Source organism: Falco peregrinus, chromosome 2, assembly GCF_023634155.1.
Source record: "Falco peregrinus isolate bFalPer1 chromosome 2, bFalPer1.pri, whole genome shotgun sequence".
Lineage (NCBI taxonomy): Eukaryota > Metazoa > Chordata > Aves > Falconiformes > Falconidae > Falco > Falco peregrinus.
In genome coordinates, this window is record NC_073722.1 from 96449248 (window position 1) to 96462017 (window position 12770).

General features: G+C 44.1%; 1 protein-coding gene across 15 annotated transcripts in view; it reads right to left on the reverse strand.

The window, feature by feature from the left end:
- Positions 1–12770, reverse strand: part of PITPNM2 (phosphatidylinositol transfer protein membrane associated 2) — a 141415-nt gene that overhangs the window by 92673 nt on the left and 35972 nt on the right. The window contains exon 1 of one of the 15 annotated variants that reach the window (XM_055794497.1): positions 2319–2337. The exons of the other annotated variants lie outside the window; for them this stretch is intronic. The gene's annotated coding sequence lies outside the window, so the exon portion shown is untranslated. Of the gene's footprint in view, positions 1–2318; positions 2338–12770 lie in introns of those variants that run through there. 15 annotated transcript variants of the gene reach the window in all.

Genomic DNA, 12770 nt, shown 5'->3' on the forward strand with positions numbered 1-12770 from the left:
TTTCAGCTTTAAGCTAATAAGCCACACCTAGCAAAAAAGAAGAGTTTAAATATGTTCCATTACACACCTGCCTACTCCAGAGAAGTGGTTTTGTGTGGCATCAAAGAAAAAAAAAAAAAGAGAAAAAGGGGAGGAAAAAACCAGTCAAGAATGCTAAATGATGGCTTTTAAATAATTTGTGATGCTCTGCTCTTGTTCTGGAAAACTAGTCATATTCCAGTGCTTGGCAGAAGCCAGCCAGCTTTACCAGGAGAGACGTGAGCATGCAGGGAAGGAGGACGTTTGTTACAAACCAAATCGTTCAGTGAGATGTCTGATACATCTCCAAACCCTTTCCACAGCTTGCCCAGTGCTAAGCTCCATTGACTACACACTACAGTACCTCTCTACAAAAGCCAGAAATAAAAGCCAAGCCAAATTCCAGAAGGTTTGGACGCAAAACTGGACACAAACATTTTTGAAAGATCAGAGATGTTTGATTCAGCCTCATTAGCTCAAAGAACAACAAATTTTAGCGTGACTGTCACCAGGACCGTACAGAAATTCCCACAACAAGCACGACCCTCACGCAATAAATAGCAAACTTGCATGCGGTGGCATAACTTGAAGCTGCCTGCAGTGCTTCACGAGAAGCTGTTCTGCTCAAACAGCCCACCTCAAATTAACGTCGCCTGCTGCAGGCATACATGCACTTAAATCACGTGCAAGTTACGCTTAGCAGCTCACACCACCGAATCTTTGCTTTCCCCCCGCTCAGCTTACACAAGTCTACGAACGGCACCAGTTGTCAAACAGGGCGCTGCAGGAGCAAGAATGTAACGTGTGCATCTTGCTCTCCTATTATGGTTGTGATGTTATGAGCAGATTGCCCCTGTTTTTCCCTTTGGTAAGCCAAAGGTTTACCACTAGCAACTTTCATACCTAGCACATGACTTTCTGCTTAGGAAAAAAAAAAAAGAAAAAACACAACCAACCAACCAACCAAGATTGCTTTTTGGGTCTTGAAAAATACTTTACTCTGACGGATATGGTTTTTTTCTGCGATTAGTTTCTAAATACATACTCTACCTACCTCTTCATCAAAAGCGGAGTTAAAGTCAATACATTAAATGGTTTATCCTGTTAAGAGGTTTTACAGCTGCTTAATAATGAGTTCTGGTAACTGCTGCCTGTATACATGTATTATTGTAGAAGAGTCTTTAAAAAAAATAAAATCTGTGTAATAGCATAACCTTCCCTTTCAGCTGCATAAAAATGCCACACTCCAATCAAGATCATTGTTAGCAAGAAACTAAAAAAAAAAAAAAGAAAAATCAGAAGAAGCTATGAAAAACAGTAAAAATCACATTCTGATAACAGCTTTACTGCCACCATATTTTACAAACATCCTATTTAAAATTACATGTGGAAAAAAAATGATACATGAAAAAGCAAATCTGGACAGGAGATAGAGCAAATACGTTGTGTTCTCTGACAAGCGGGATAATAAAAGCAGAATCGTAGACTAGAATCTGACCTTTAAGGGTCAGTCACATTTTCCATGTGCTGTTAAATATCTCTTGCAAAAGCCGGGGGGTGGGGGGTGGAGGGGTCAATTCATTAAAAAACCTGTCAGTGTTTACATGAAGTAACTCATGAGAAATTATTATTTTACAAATCAGAACAAGTCTCATTACATATCTGGACAAGAAGAAAGTTTAGCCTCACTCTGCCAATATTTTGGCATTTAAAGGTTTTACACATCTCAGAGTTTAAGCCTCAACACAGCCAGGCACTTCCATCGCACAAAATAACATGCATTCCTCCCTCTCCAAGCACAGAGGCACCGAAGGGCACAGCAGCTGAGTTCACAGAGCACGAGAAGAACGTAAGCATTTCTTTAGCCAATAAAAACAAAATTCAAAACAAAGCCACAAATACAAACTCAACCTGGACTGCGAGCCCGCTGCCTACAGAACAAGCTGTTTGCCCTTTAGCTTTACTTACCTCCCTGAACAGAAAGTCATTAGAGGATGCTCACACACAGAATCAAAGTTGCTGCCACCTTATTACCTGGACTAAGGAGCCATAAGCTCATACCCCAGAGCCCCCACCTCTTCACCACTTCCAACCAGTAAGAAATTTGACATTTAGTAAGAATATCTGGTTATTAGGATTCCACATTAAACAAACAGGTTGAAAATTGAGATAAACTTACTACAGCTTAAAAAAAAATAAAAAAGGAACAAGCCCCACTGCTTTTTCTGCTTGCTCATTTCACAAAAGCTTGGAACATCTGCAGGAACTACCTCACCAAATATATCCCAGGGCGTACTTACTATTTATTCCCAGGCAAATTTCAAACCACCACCCTTTGCCAGAGCTGGCTGAAAACATGCCCCTGCGGCCGCCCACCTTCAGGCTGCATGCCTAAGCAAGGACGACAGCAAGCGAGCAGCAAGGCTGTGGGTCCTCTGCAAGGTGCTGGCCACCAGCTGTCCTCTACAAATGCTGCTTATCTCACCTACAGCAGAGATTTCCTTCATTCGGCTTTTCTGGTCTGAGGCTACTTTCAGTCAGACTCGGGTAGATGAAAGAAAAGGAGATACAGAGGCACGGTTAGAAGCAGAAGTAATGAAGATGCTGGAAACCAAATCAAAACAGAAGATACCGGTTTTAAGGAGCCCACCTCTATTAATCTCCCTTTGAGAGGATAATAAAAATGTTTCTATTCTAATGATGATCTTTGAGGAAAAAACTCAGTATTTGGTACAGGGAGAAAAATCAACTTTCAGACTGAACAAGTGAGCAGTACTTCCATTTATTTCCATTCCATTAGCTATGCCAGGTAAAGTTATCCCCACTGCATGTTTCCACACACGACTCAAAACCCAGAAAGATCCCTAATTTAAATCTAAAAGAGGGATTTGAGACAGCTTTAGCCAGGTGATGGTCCCCATGAAGAGCAAATACAGCAACACAGCAATTCTCTGAAAAGCTGGGGGGTTAGGGTTGTTTTTTTCCAGGAATTCTGTTTAATGATACACTTTTTTTCTTTTTACCTTTCTGCCAGCTTCTCTAGAAGAAAACAAAACAAGCCTCCGTGACTAATCCTTAGCTTTGCCAGCTGACAAAAACCACTGCATTACCACACCGCTTTTAAAATAAAAAGAAAATTATAATTTCTCTTTGGGGGTGAGGAAAATGTGAAGCACATGCTGGTCCTCTGCCTTCCCCTCATCCCTGAGGCATCGCTCTGTACCAGCATCCTTAATGACCCAGGGCTGGCGCTGCTCCCTTCGCTTCAAGGAAGCCTGTAGAGTACAGCGATGCACGTGGACCGGGCAGAAAAGCCACATTAAGGCAGAAAGAGAAAGAACTGCCTCTCCGCGATACAGGAACCGCTGTGAGAAGTTGCCATGGAGAAAAGGGAACTGCTGAAGTGTCTTGAGGTACAACTGTGCCCAGAGACATTACAGCAAAGCCAGAGGGAATACAGAAGCAAATGGATTTAAGTGCTCCCACAAACCTGAAGCTTCCAGACGAGAAATTACCAGTAATTACTAATAATATAATTTTCATTCAGCACTCATCAGCATGAACCAGTTCTGTCCTCACAACAAAGAAGAACAACAAAAGCCACAGTTACCAAATGAGCTTATTAAGATCTCTGGGATTTTTTTTTTGAACTTTCCTAACCATCAAAATTGGTCTGAATGCACAAATATGATTACAATAAAAAGGCCCAGTATCTTCCGGACACGGCGGCATCAGATACATCATCATACTGCAGAAAGCATGGACCAAGGAAGCTCTCTTTCAAGGGAAATGGGGCTGCTCCCCTGGAGTCACTCCCCGTCCTGCAACGCTGCTCCTTTGCAGGAAGAACTGCTGTACAGGAGGGATTTTTATTCCTGTTTCAAACACGGTCCTCTTTAAAAGAGCACACACTTAACAAATGGCAGAGGTAGCTAAGCAGACTGTCCAGACCACAGCTCATGGGGCGGAAAAAATAACCTAAACCAAATACCCCCAAAAAACCCAAAAGAACAGCACAGTTGAGAGGTGCTAACTGAGAGCCCAAAGGCTGCAGCTCATTTTCCTCCTGTGCCTGGCCCTGTTTCCCATCCAAGTAAGGCAGTAAGCCCAACCACGATCAGATCCTCACTTCGTGAAGATCCAGGCACAGGCAACACCGCCTATGGTCTGTCCAGCAGGACCCACCTACGTCAAAAAATTAACCTCTAGGATGAAAAGATCACAAGGCCACTACTGATGGCCCAGTGAAGAAGATGCAATCATTTCGAAAGCAACTCCTAGAAGAGAAGAGAGGTGCAGCAGGACAGGAGGGCTTCGTCCGGCTCTGCTGAGCCCTTCCAGTGCCTCCCGCTGGGAACGGGGGCACCAGGAGGGCAGAGGAGCCCTGTGGAGGCTGCTGTCCCCAGCCGGCAGGAGCAGCAGCCAGACCAGGACACAGCTTATTCCAGAGTTGTTTTTAGCATGAAGGAGGAAAGAGAGCGCTAGCTATCCTGTATTACTGCATCCACTCAGTTTGCAGAATTTCAAACTCTATAATGATATGGTTCCTGGAAGAGCACTTTAACCGAATTAAAGGACATCTCGTGAGCACGCCCTTGGCAGCAAGATGTCCATGATGTGGAAAGACTCCTGACTGCATGATCCAGGCGCTCCATAATTCAGTTACATGCCCCTTTTAGCAGAGGTGAGAGGCAGGTGTTTGCAAAGCAGCTTGCTCTTAAAGCTTGTGTTTTGTCACTGGTGTGGGGTTTTGGGGTTTTTTTTTTGGTTTTGGGTTTTGTTGTTTGGTTTTCTTTAATTTTGTGTTTGTTTGGGTTTTTTTTCTTTGTCCTCCCTCCCCCCTTGTATCTTTTAATTATGAAAATGAATTGCTGTTCTTTCTCCTTTACCAATATTGGTTGTGCTGCTGAGAAAGCCCTTGTACCAGAGAAATACTCGATTCAAGATGAAGCACGGACTCAGTTTTCTTTTGAGCAGGAAGGACAGAGACTCTTAAAGCTTCACCCTACACTAACCAGGTTTGGCATTGCCCAGACACACTTGCTGAAGGAATTTTAATGCAGTGGAAGAAGAGATTTTCCACTGCAACAAATACTTTATACCGTTTTCCAAACTAAAATATCCATTTGACAGTAGATTCAGCCCATCTTCAGCTTCATTCATGGTTTGAAACATGCCCTTAAAAGGAGAGTTAGTTGTTCTCGTGCATTAAGCAAAGCTGTGTTAAAATGTTTGTTTCTGATGGAACAGGGAGACAGACATCGGGAGGAAGCAAGCTGTGTCTGAAGAGCAGAATTTCTGGCAGATGGGTCAAGAGCAGCAGCTGTCTTCACAGAAAACACATGCATCTTGACATACTTAGGGTTGCCACTTGGAAAACATCACAAGAGACAGTGTACAGCAAGGGGAAGAGGGACCGTTTTTGAGAACAGGTGTCGGGATACTGTTCTCCTGAGCCTTTCCAGTGGGTGCAGCAGATGGATGTCTCACTGGGCAAGGAGAAAGTCAATATTAATAATGATGCTGTACCGGTTCATGACTACCAGAAATACCACAGCTTTCCTGCAGCACGATCACCACATGCATGAGAACCGCCCTTGCTTGCCTGACTCCAAGTTGAGCCACTGCTGTTCCCAATCAGGCTTGAATTTCCTTGGCAGCACTGTTGCCCTGTGCACATCAGGAGCACATTTCTCCCAGGGAGAGGGTGGAATTTACCTACACAATGCACAAGGGATTTGAAAGAGAAGAACTAAAAAAAGTGACGTGTTTTGGCCTATGTCCTCGATGTGAAGCAGATGCCTAGTGGAGGGATGACCAAGAAAGACTGAACCTGAGTAGCCAGAGTCCAACAAGGCTGAAATGAGAGTTCGTGCTTAATAAACAAATGACCAGGTTTTACAGTGCTCATTACACACCACTTTCTGCAGCAAAGGCAAAAAGCAGCTCCACAGACTCTCCACGAGTCAGCCAGGCAAGCTCGGCAAAGGCAGAGGGCTGCTGCTGGATTTACTAAACTGTGTCACGGAAAGAGCCACAGATGCCTTATCACTGAAATGTTACAGAGATAACGTATGTGTGTTAGCTGCCTCCTGGAAATGCAGCAAAGGGTGCTTTTATGCTTATTCTTCATTGAAACCAGTGTACCAAATCTTTTGTACTAACAGAAGTTCCAGACACCCAGCAGAAAATGAGAGCATCAACGTTACCACCACATATTTTGAACTGCCCTGGCCTCAGAAAGCTCTCTCCAGCCCCTCTTTCAAGATGTTGTAAGTGGATTGTGTTCCCCAGGTAGCAGCAGGGAGACCCAGGAATTGTTACAAGCAGAACGAGTAATGAGTTTACCAAACCCCTTATGCCAGATGAACTTAAAATGCTGCCCTAAACACACTACATGGTAACAGTAATTAAATAATAATCAACATTGTGCTCCCAGGATTTTTCCATTGAAGGAAAGCACTTAAGGAAGCCTTTGTCAGGCAACTGCGTAGGTCCAGCTTTGCTCATTCCTTCTGGTGAGGATGGGGAGGCAGCACTCCGTTTTCAGAGGAGCACCACACAGGTTAACAAGCACTCTTGCTTTCTCCATTATAGCTCAGGGATACAGAAGAATATGAAGTGTGATGTGAACATGTGGTTTAGTGAACACACAGGAGGGCTGCAAAAAGATGAGGAAGAGCATTAGAGATAATCATGTCAAAGACGGAGCCAGTCCTACGAGTCTTCTGCAAGTGAGTGCACAAAGGATTAGTCCTGAAAAATCAGCCAGCTGTAGAGAAGAAAGCGGGGCAGCAGAAGGATATCTCAGTCAGCAATGCTGATTATAAAGGAAAATAAATCATCATTTCTATTGCAGGTACCCTCGGCATCATTTTAAAAGATGATCACCTCTTTGGCCTGGTAACATCAGCAGGATTCAGGAAGAGGAGGAGATCACCTCTGGGTGCCTAGTTGAACTTAATTCTGCAGGGCAAGTCCTGTAACAGAAATACACTCTTACTGTCAGCCCTGCCAGCAACCAAAGAGCTGACAAGCAGGAAAGCTGTTTGCTTCATCACATATTCAACAGGGTCATCTCTTCTCAATTGTTATTCCGAGGACTCAGTCCTTCAACTATTTGCTATTTATGCACATTGTTCATCTGAGCGTGCCTCGTACTTGTAAGCATTCACCAGCCTTCAGATAAGGCTTGCTCTATTCATAAATAGCAGAGCTCAAGCAGAGAAAGATCCCAGTATTAGTCAGAAGTATTGAGAGAAGGGAAATTACGTAGCAAGTACAGACAGAAAGCCTGAGTATGTGTGTTACATATTTAAATGGTGCTGACATTTCTTCAAAGCTTCATTGGGTTTTTTATGGCTTGGGGAGGGCATTCTTTGGGGCATTTTCTGGTTAATTTTTTTTTTGTAAGTTTGCAGTTGCAAAGGTAAAATTCTTACAAAAAATGATCAAGCAGCTGTTACTGTTGCAGTGGAAGAAGAGGGTAGGGAGAGGCTGAATACCATATAATCAATATTTAAACTCACTGTGGAACAACAAGTATGGCTCAAAGGAGCAGAGAAGTCAAACTAGAAAAAAAAACCCAAACACCCACACAACAAAACCCCATGCACACACAATCCATAAAGTTTAGATACTTAACGTATTGTCACAAGAGACAGATTGCTTAGAACCAAGTACACGCAGAGGAGGGACCCATGCAGCGTGCAACATGCTCACACCAAGGAGTAATGCCCGTTTCACTCTGCGCTGCTGTGTGCTCAATGAGAAATCTGAAGGGGTTCACACTTCCTCAATACACGGCCCTGGCTGAAGGCTGGAAAACACATGGCTTCTGCTAATCCCTTAATTTATTAAAAGAATTTCTCATCACAGAAAAATCCTATACCCACTGGAAACCACACTCGGTGAACACAGCAACTAATAAATACAAAGACAACTCAAGAAATTTACAATGTTATATCTTCTGAATTCCTTACCTCATTAGCTAAACTATAAACTAGCATTTTTCTTCTTCTTCTGTTAAGATTCCCCCTCCCCATAACTGACATACTGCATTACTGCTCCGTTGTTGTTTTAACAGATTTTCCACCGCCCCTCGCAGTCCAAGAATTAATGTGCCACTTTAAGCCCCAAACCTGCGCAAACACAGGTGGGCAGAGAGCCTTCCTGAACTCCAGGCTACAAATGTATGTAGGTAGCACAGCCCTCTTCTGTGCTGCTTCAGGATAAAAAACAAGAGTGAAAACCAAACACCAAACCTTTACAGAAACCTTTTTTTGCTCCACCAACCACTTGGACCGAAACCAGCTTCTCACAACCAGGCTTTGGCAATCCCCCACTCTCTTACACGAAGAGAACCGAGCCACCTGCAGCGTTACGCTGCACCGCAGACACTTTCCTTCCAGAAGCGCCCACTCTCCAATTTTCATCCTTTGATGTACGTGGACACGATAACCTCTCTTCAGGCTAAAAACTGCATAAAATAGTTATAGGTTGAAGAACATGCAGGAACAGCAAAATAAAACGAGCATTTCTGACATTATTACACTGGTGAGTCATCAATTAATTCTTGTTTGTCAGCTCCTATAAAGGCCGAGATCCTCAAAGGCAGCTGAGGCCAACAGACCCTGGACTGAGCTGGCAGCCAGGCTCGGGCCCCCATGCCCAGAGCCAGAAATGCCTTTTTCCCCCGTTAACTGTTAGCTGCCAACAAAAGCAGGAAAGGATCGGAGAGGAACTTCAATTGACAACATCCTTCCCTCCAGCCCCTCTCCCAACTGCAAATGCCACCACAAGACACTCGGTACACAAACCCCAGCAGTATTTTAGCGAAGCCCGACTCTGCCAGTCAGTTCTGTCCCTCCAAGGAGAAGCCGCTCCTCCACCACGAAAACCCAGAGTTTAGTTTCTGTCCCTGATGCAGTTTTACTCCAGATTCAGCAAATGACCTTTCATCACTCAGCCAGAAGCCCTTCGCTGCAGGTGGCACGTCTTAACAGATGCCCAGACCTCAAGTAACAGCAGCAGCAGATCAAAAAGCACCATCACACTGACACGGAGTAACAGAGGCAATACAAAAGGCAGCTCACTTCAAGCTAAGGCAGAAGTGGTTCAGGGAATTTGTTTGCATAGTTTGCCCTTTATTAAGATCCTGTTGGCTGGGATGCACAGGGGAAAATCAGGGATGTATTTGTATTTGATGGCATGGACCACATAATAATTTGCAGTTTCTATACCCAGCTGACACATATATCACTTGTATTGAACACATGCTTTATTTCCTTTATTCTTACTTTCCAATTTTTCTTTCCTACGGCGACCCACTGTGTCCTTAATATACTTTTGCTTTCTCCCTTACCACGAGCTCTGTTTGAACAAAGTTTTGCAGAACAGAAAAATCTGTTCCCTGCTGGAGCCAGCCTTCCTCAGCCTCTTTTGTCTGAGGAAACAGCATTTAAACATTAATAGTAATCCTCCACCACTCAGAGCTAGGATAGCTAGTGATCAACAATACCAAAACCCCCAAGTCAGCAGGGACCAAGAGTCAAGTTTCTTATTCCTAAAAGCCATTTCTACACACCCCTGTTGTGTTGCAAATTTAGATCAGCTAAAAAAGAAGCACCACAAAGGGAATGGAGCTTGTTCAGTGGCCAGCATGGCTTTCTCCAAGTGGGATCACAGCTAAAGCATTCAAAAGTCCCATTAAGAAAGTAGCAGCCTTTTGATGTTAAAGTGACTTACTGCTTTCAGAAGACAGGGCTTGAGTACATTGGTGATCCACTATGGTATTGGGAAATTGTGTTTCTGGTGCCTAAAAGCTTGTGGCTCTTGGACAATTCAAGTTACAACATCGGATTTGAGCAATAGAACCTCACACTGAGCAGCTTGAGTTTTCCTTTGCTAATTACCAAAAGCCAATGTTGGCAAGGAATATTATACGCTTATCCAATTGATTCAATTAAAGACTGCCCATTTGTGCACATTTTGAAAGGGCAACCCCTTCTGCCTCACCTCTCTTTCACTGTTATATTTAAATACATTAATATTTTAATCTTCTAAAAGTACAAGCAACCTATCTCTTCTTTAAAAATAAATAAGGTAGGGAATGTGATCATTTTCAAAAAGCAATATCTAGAGAAAGGTATTAATGTAGATACAAACATGTTTCCATATCCCTAAAGCATACAGAAGGTCAGTCCAAAGTCACAAGGGACCAGCAATTTTGGATGCCCAAACCGACGCCTTATTTTAAAAGAAACAGTTTTTAAGAGATAAACATGCAACCACCTACTAATCTCCTGAAAAAACAAGAGGAGCAAACAGACTTCCATCACTTCAGAGAGCTATTTCCTTCCATGGTTTACAATTTTAAAAAGATAAATTAATAAATAATATAATAGTAATAATAATAATAAAGAGACAGGAAGAGACAGACAGACATCTGGGTTATGTTCTAAACGTAATTAGAAGCCTGACAACAGGACAGAATCATGTCAAACAAATTACCAGCAATGTGTTTTCATTCACAGGGTGACAAGTCAACAGGCAGTCAGTTAAATTTAAGACTGATGACATACCAACTCCTTAAATAAAATAAACACACTTACATACACGTAAAGCAACAGGGAGCCCAAACACACCATCGATTTCCCTTTGGGCAGGGCTGAACATCTCTGTTCTATCTGAGAAGTAATGAGTGTAAGTATTTTAAGGGGGCGGGTTTGTTTTACAAGCAACTGCCAGTTCTTTGCGGGTGCCCAAGCCAACATGCCTTGGGCCCCAATCCTGGAGCTGCTGAGCACCCCTCAAGTCACTGCACACCGATGCAAGCATATATAAATGCATATATAAAGTGACACTACAGAGTGCAACTCCCACTTGCAGCACTGCCCGCGGCAGGAACCTCCAGTAGAAAAAGCCATAGAGGCCTGAACAAAGGTCTTCGGAGACCAGGCACCTTCATGCCGCATCAAATGACTCCTTCTCCCAGGTTCTCCAGCGCTCCCAGACACCGCAGACAGGGAAGGGTTTGCCAGCTGAGCTCGGGTACACTTCCAGGGGCTGACTGGCACATCCCCTTCCCACTCGGAGGCTCTCAGGCTTTTTTTGGTCAGGGTAGGGAGACACAACCCCACAAGCAGAGGGGAACTTGCTGGCTGAGGACTTTTTGGGGGGCTTTTTTGGTCAGGGTAGGGAGACACAACCCCACAAGCAGAGGGGAACTTGCTGGCTGAGGACTGCACACCCCTAAGTAACCGTCAGCCTGGGCAGTGATGGTAGAAACAAGACTTCTAAGTGACATGGCTCTGCCAAAAAGCGCTGCAGAGTAGACCAAGTCTCAAAGACTGAAAGTGGTGCCTGTCAACACACTGAGCAGAGACAAAAGCAGCTACAAAACACTCCACAACAGTCCCCACGCTAAACTTTAGGGTCCCGCTGGAGGACAGGTCTGCTGTGTGTAAAAGGACCTAAGGAGGGCTGCCAGCAATCCCTGGGCACGCGGGGGTGCGTTCGTGCAGGAAAGCAGTGCCTTTGCTTTCCACTGTGTCCAGGCAGCTCCTGCCTGACAGTGGGTTTCCCAGCACAGAGCTGCACCCCTGCTCCAAGGGACACATTCTGCTTCCCACCTCAGCACCTGCAGGGACCAATTTACACAAAGCTTCAACTTTCCACTTCCAAGGCAATTAAAAAAATCCCAAAAATAATAATAATAAAAAAAAACCACCACCACCAAACAAACAACAAAACCACACCTGAAAATCTTAATCTCCTGAGTACCACGGGGGGAACACGTACAGCCTGGGGAGAGAGCAGTTACAGAGACCAGCTCTTCATTTTTCTTGCAGCAATAACTACCTATTTGTTTGCATCACGGTTTCACGGGAACACCAGTGCAGAGCCAAGAGATGACAGCTATGACATAAATAGAGGGGAAAAGCAAACAGACTCAGTGCAAAGCGTTTAGGCAGCAATGGGACATGATGGTGGAGACGCCAGGCTGCAAGGAGAAACAATGCAGCACGACAGAATGACAGATGAAAAAAGAAAGGTTACAAAAGCAGAACAGACTAGAAAAGTACTTCTAGGATAATAATCCTTGCCTGTGTTTCTAATTATATCTGTAACACTTAAAGCTTAAAGGATTTTAGAAGGCCAATTTACTTTTCGTCCTCTGTGCCATTTTCTGTTGGCATTTGCCCCGAATACCTGAAGACAAATGGTTGGTTTCAGTATCTGCTAACATGCGGGTGTGCAGCTGGGGTGAAACACTTCCTGGGAAACTAAGGCACAGAGCTGAACTGGCTAAAATCCCTGCATTGGGACAGGGACCAGCTGAGCAGCCCCCATCAGACATGCACCTGCTCTCAAACCTACCCATGGCAATGCGAACCCAGCACTGCCACTGCAGGAACTCCAGGCACCTTCTGGTGAAAATTTTAACAAACCAGAAAAACATCAAACAGCACCAGACTGCAAGTTAGACATCAAGTCCAAATCCTTTGGGTAAATAAATATACACGCGGTTTTCGATGGGCTATGCAGAAGGCTGATGAGACCAGCTGGAATGATGACAACCCAACAGAACTGTGCCTGGACAGGAGCAGATACAGAAAGCGGGGGAGTTATCCTGTTAAATTTCTCTGAACTCTTCAAGCAGTTCTTTAGAGCTTTGTATTAACCCATTAATACAGCTATGCGCTTACAGCTGTGAACAATTTCATTTACATTAGACATGAAGCATGAAC